The sequence below is a fragment of the Rhincodon typus genome, chromosome 18, assembly GCF_021869965.1.
Source record: "Rhincodon typus isolate 14 chromosome 18, sRhiTyp1.1, whole genome shotgun sequence".
NCBI classification, from domain to species: Eukaryota; Metazoa; Chordata; class Chondrichthyes; order Orectolobiformes; family Rhincodontidae; genus Rhincodon; species Rhincodon typus.
This window is the reverse complement of record NC_063349.1, coordinates 44,187,802-44,194,178: the sequence shown is the minus strand read 5'-3', so window position 1 is coordinate 44,194,178 and position 6,377 is coordinate 44,187,802. Positions and strand designations below refer to the sequence as shown.

The 6,377-nt window shown below is 45.0% G+C and overlaps 1 long non-coding RNA gene across 1 annotated transcript; it reads right to left on the bottom strand.

Annotated features, from left to right (window-relative positions):
* Positions 1–437: 437 nt before the first annotated feature.
* On the bottom strand, positions 438–6,158 carry LOC125485327. Its single transcript, XR_007264078.1, has 3 exons — positions 5,939–6,158; positions 4,916–4,981; positions 438–621 (listed from the first exon to the last, which is right to left on the bottom strand). It is a non-coding gene; the product is annotated as an uncharacterized LOC125485327 (long non-coding RNA).
* Between the last annotated feature and the right edge of the window lie 219 nt (positions 6,159–6,377).

Below are 6,377 nucleotides of genomic sequence, written 5' to 3'. Positions count from 1 at the left end.
ACTTTGTCAGGCTTGGTTTTCCCTTCATGAAGCCGTGCTGGCTCTCTTTTATTGTATTATGAATTCCAAATGCTCCGCTATTACTTCTTTTATAATAGTCTCTAGCATTTTCCCAATAACAGATGTTAAGTAACTTGTGGATAGTTTTTGTCTCCTTCCCTTTTTAAATAACAATGTTCCTTGGCAGTTTTCCAATCCTCTGGGACTTCTGCAGAATGTAAAGATTCTTTCATGATTACTACCAGTATATACACTATCTCTGCAGCCACTTCCTACGATAGTACGCCATCAAGCATATTTAACCAATTGTGGCAACATTGTTGAATAAGTTTTGTTTGATAATGAACCAATAATACTGTATACTAAGTAACCTGGTTGATGGATCTTTTTGTGTTAAACAATCTAATATAGATAAGCTTTTTAATTGGCATCTTGGAAACTGGAAGAAGTATTTTTATTGTATCTTGTGACCATAGAGTAGTGGAGCACTGGTGCACTCCTCCAGCCATGGCTGTATCAAGATTCAAGTGTCTGTGAAAGGCAGTGATGCAACGCCCTCTCCCAGCACATCCTCTGCATGGAAGATGGCTTAAAACAGGTGCTAGTGGAGAGATCCAGTGTCTGCAGGAAGAATGAGAAGATGCTTTTATTGAACATTATTGCTGCTTTCTCTCTCCCAAGCAGCAGCAAATATTCCTTGTTAAGTTCCAATGTCACTCAGTTTGTTGTTAGGTCTTCTGTACTTGTCGCACATCAATGACATCAGCACCACCATCTTTCTGCACCATTGTAGTGGCAAAGATACTTCAATGAACAATTGCTCACTCAGCATACTGCTCCCAATCATTATCATTTATAGCTTATAACTGATGAACAGACAACTCCCACTGAGACGTCTTTTTGAACTGTTTCCATGGGATATGGGTGTCACTTTAACACCACCATGTGTTGCCCATCCCTAATGGCTCTTGAAATAAGTGGCTATTTCAGACAGCAGTTAAGAGTCAACCTTATTACTGTGGATCTGGAGTCACATGTAGGTCAAGTTAAGGATGACAGATTTTGTTGTGAAAGGCCTTTAAGACTCTGGGATGATCTGATAATGTTGTCACAGAACTGTTCCCCACAGAGCATAAATAGCAGCGTGTGGGCGGAGCTGAACATGAGAAGATGGATGTGTGTGAAGAAGCACAGTAGAGAACAGTCTGAAGAATTAACAGTGGGATTAGAGCCTGGTATGTCTCAGATTACCATCTACACTAACACTAATATTAATATTAATATAAAATCACAGCTCAAAAGAAACCCAAGGTTGAAGACAGTTTTTGAACTTGCTTCCTTCTTGAACAGTCCTCTTCAACCCAAACTCTCAGATGTGGAACAAAACCACATGCTAAATTAGATTTCTTTCCTAAAGAGTGTGGGATGTTTTACAACCATCAATACTTGTGATTGACATCATGTAGACGAGCTTTCAATTACAGATGCATTAACTGAATTTAAATTACACAGCTACCCTGATGGAAATCAATTGTCTTAAAACATTAGACTGGGTCTCTGGATTTTGTGACATGCCCATTAATCTCCTCTGTTGACCAGATAACTAGTTTCCATTATAAACAAAAGAAAATACTTGAAATACTCAATAGGTAAGCAGTCGAGTCATAGAGTTCTATAGCACGGAAACAAACCCTTCAGTCTAACTCATCCATGTGGACCAGATATCCTAAATTAATCTAGTCCCATTTGCCACCATTTGGCCCATATTCCTCTAAACCCTTCCTATTCATATACCCATCCAGATGCCTTTTAAATGTTGTAATTGTACCAGCCTCCACCACTTCCTCTGCAGCTCATTCCAGACATACGTGAAAAAGTTGCCCATTAGGTTGCTTTTAAATCTTTTTCCTCTCACCTTAAACCTATGCCCTCCACTTGTGGACTCCCCCACCTCAGGGAAATAACCTTGACTATTTACCCTATCCATGCCCATCATGATATTATAAAACCTCTACAAGGTCAACCCTCAGTCTCTGATGCTCCAGGGAAAATAGCCCCAGCCTATTCAGCCTCTCGCTATAGCTCAAACCCTCCAGTCCTGGCAACATCCTGGTAAATTTTTTCTGAACCCTTTCAAGTTTCACAACATCCTTCCTATAGCAGGGAGACCAGAACGGCACACAGTATTCCAAAAGTGGCTTAACCAATCTCCTGTTCAGCCACGACATGACCTCCCAACTCCGATACTCAATGCACTGACCGAAGAAGGCAAGCGTACCAAAAGCCTTTTTCACTACCCTGTCTACCTGTGACTCCACTTTCAAAGAACTATGAACTTGCACTTCAAGGTCTCTTTGTTTAGCAACACTCTCCACGACTTTACCATTATGTGTATAAGTCTTGCCCTGATTTGCCTTTCCAAAATGAGGCAACTCGCATTTATCTAAATTAAACTCCATCTAACACTCCTTGGCTTATTGGCACATCTGATCAAAGTCTCGTTGTACTCTGAGGTAACTTTCTTCACTGTCCACTACATCTCCAATTTTGGTGTCATCTGCAAACTTGCTAACCATACCTCCTATGTTCACATCCAAATCATTTATATAATTAATAAAAAGCAGTTGATTCAGCATTGATCCATGTGGCACATCGCTGGTCAGAGGCCTCCAGTCTGAAAAACAACCCTCCACCACCACCCTCTGTCTTCTACTTTTGAGCCAGTTCTGTATCCAAATGGCGAGTTCCCCCTGAAATCCATGTGATCTAACCTTGCTAAACAGTCTACCATGAGGAACCTTGTCCATATAGATCACATCCACCGCTCTGCCCTCATCAATTCTCTTCATCACTTCTTCAAAAAAACTCAAGTTAGTGAGACACGATTTCTGACACACAAAGCCATGTTGACTATCCTTAATCAGTCCTTGCCTTTCCAAATACATGTAAATCCTGTCCCTGAGGATTCCCTCCAACAACTTGCCCACCATCAATTTCAGGCTCACTGGTCTATAGTTCCCTGGCTTTTCCTTAAATAGTGGCACCGCATTAGCCAACCTCCAGTCTTCCGGCATCTCACCTGTGGCTATCAACAAGACAAGTATCTCAGCAAGGGGCCCAGCAATCACTTCCCTAGCTTCCCACAGAGTTATAGGGTACGCCTGATCAGGTTCCAGGGACTTATCCACCTTTATCCATTTTAAGGTGCCCAGCCCCTCCACCTCTGTAATATTGACATTTTTCAAAATGTCGCTATTTATTTCCCCATGTTCTGTATCTTTCATATCCTTCTCCAAAATAAACACTGATGCAAAATACTTGTTTAGCATCTCCCCCATCTCCTGCAGTTCCACACATAGGTGGCCTTGTTGATCTTTAAGGGGCCCTATTCTCTCCCTAGTTACCCTTTTGTCCTTAATGTGTTTGTAGAATCTCTTTGGATTCTCCTTAACCCAATTTGCCAAAGCTATCTCATGTCCCGTTTTTGTCCTCCTGATTTTCCTCTTAAGTATACTCCTACTGCCTTCATATTCTTCTAGGGATTCACTCAATCTGTGCTGTCCATACCTGACATATGCTTCTTTTTTATCCTTAACCAAAACTTCAATTTCTCACTTGCCCTAGTCATCCAGCATTCTCTACATCTACCAGCCTTGCTCTTCACCCTAACAGGAACATAATGTCTCTGGACTCTTATTATCTTTGTTGGGATGGCCCAGTGGTTAGCACTACTGCCTCACAGTGCTAGGGACCTGGGATCAATTCCACCCTCAGGTGACTGTGTGGAGTTTGCACATTCTCCCTGTGCCTGTGCGGGTTTCTGCCGGGTGCTCCAGTTATTCCCACAGTCCAAAGCTGTGCAGGCTCAGTGAATTGGCCGTGCTGAATTGCCCATCATGTTCAGGGATGTGTAGGTTAGGGTTGTCAGCCATGGGAAGTGCAGGGTTACAGGGAAAGGGTAGGGGTAGGGGGATGGGTCTGGGCAGGATACTGTTCAGAGGGTCGGTGTGGACTTGTTGGGCCAAATGGCCTATAGGGATTCTATGGTCTCATTTTTGAAGGCATCCCATTTTCCAGCCATCCATTTCCTGGCGAATATCCGTGCCCAATCAACTTTTGAAAGTTCTTCCCTAATACCATCATAATTGGCCTTCCTCCAATTGAGAACTTTAACTTTTAGATCCACCTGCAGTGAGAGAAACAAAGTAAAGTTTCTCTTCAATCTTCTAGCTCAAGAGGCTGCCTAATCTGTTGTGTACTTGCAGCACTTTCTGCTTCAAACTTCCAACACCCACAGGCTTTTGTTACATTTTTGCAGCTTTATTCGCATTTTTAAAGCTGCAGATCAAAGTTCCCAAAAGTCAAATAAAACCCAAAAGAACTGCGGATACTGTAAATTAGGAACAACAATAGAAGTTGAGACAACAAGGTGCAGGGCTGGATGAACACAGCAGGCCAAGCAGCATCTTAGCAGCAGTAAGGCTGACGTTTCGGGCCTAGACCTTTCATCAGAATTGGGATCTGGAGGGAGGAGGGTAACTTCTTCAGGGTAGGCATCCTTAGAAGAGGCTTCGCAGTGGGCTTAAAATTGTATCAGAGATAGTAGGAACTGCAGACGCTGGAAAATCTGAGACAACAAGGTGCAGAGCTGGATGAACACAGCAGGCCAAGCAGCATCATAGGAGCAGTAAGGCTGATGTTTCGGGCCTAGACCCTTCATCAGAAATGGGGTTAAAATTGTATCAGAGATAGTAGGAACTGCAGATGCTGGAAAGCTCTGAGGAAGGGTCCCCGGACCCGAAACGTTAACTCTTATTTTTCCTTCACAGATGCTGCCAGACCTGCTGAGCTTTTGCAGCAACTTCTGTTTCTGTTCCCAAGTGTCAAACTGAATTTCAGCCTCAGATATACTTACCAGAATCCCACTTGCATCAAACTTTTTGCGGATCCTGCAGTCTTTTATCAAACACTGGCGTGGGATCTTTTAAAATGGAACAAATAAAATATAAATACAAATTAAAATTGCTGGAAATCCCTGAAAGTTTATAAGAATCTGCAGCAGGAACGTTATGGAATAATTTCATTTTCATCATAAAAAAATCTCCCTTTTGCAATATTCTCTCTCTGGATAAATTTATAACTTAAAACTGGACAAGAATGGAACATGTAATCATGAGTTTCCAAAGCTATCATTCGCTCGTCGCCCTTTCACATGCACACTTTCCTTCTCATTCTCTCCCTCTCCTCCTTCTCATTCTGTTTCTCATTCTCCCCCTCTCCTCCTTTTCATTCTCTCCCTCTCCTCCTTCTCATTCTGTTTCTCATTCTCTCCCTCTCCTCATTGTTTCTCATTCTCTCCCTCTCCTCCTTCTCATCCTGTTTCTCATTTTCTCTCTCTCCTCCTTCTCATTCTCTTTCTCATTCTCTTTCTCTCTCTCACCCTGTCTGCTCTCCCTCTCCTTTCCCGTTCTCTTTCTCATTCTCTCCCTCTCTTCCTTCTCATTCTCTTTCTCTCTCTCACCCTGTCTGCTCTTCCTCTCCTTCCTGTTCTCTTTCTCATTCTCTCCCTTTCTACCCTCACTCTCAGCCTCTTTGCCTCACCCTGTCTCTGTCTCTCCCCACCCAAACCCCCCCCTCCCCCCCCCCCCCCCCTCTCTATTCTGGGTCCAGTCAATCGGAGTTTACTCGGAGCACCGAGGGTCTTCCCCGGGACATGAGGGGTGAAGCTGCTTCTGTTCCCCGGGACTCCCGGTGCTCGGTGCTGGGACGGACCCACACACCCCTCCCCGGATCCCGGTGCTGGGATCTCACCCCCCACCCCCGGTGCTGGGATCTCACCCCCCACCCCCGGTGTTGGGATCTCAGCTCCCCCACCCCCGGTGTTGGGATCTCAGCTCCCCGCCCCCCTGGATTCCTGCGTTGGCAGCCCGCTCCCTACCTCCCACCGCGGTTCCCGGCGCTGGGATCTCCCCCCGGTTCCTGGGAGAAGTTACGGCTCTGACCTGCTCCGGGCTCCGGCCGCTACTTTATTCCTTTCACTTCTCCCCGGCGGAAATGGGAAGGAAAAGGGGGCGGGAGCCGGAGCAAGATCCGCTCCTGGAACAGGGACTCGATCCCATCAAAATCCGGTGAACGGGGCTCGATCCCATCAAACAACATTGAGTGGGGTCGGTCTCATTAAACACCAGCTCGCCTGCACCCGATCCTAACAGAGCCCACTGACTGACCAACACCCATCAAATCCCACCAGACACAGGAGTCAATCCCATCAAATCCCAGTGACTGGACCCGATCCTAGTTAAAATCCCAGTACCAGGACCCCATCCCAGCAAAAAAACACAGTACCAGGACCCGATCCCAGTAAAACAAACACTGTA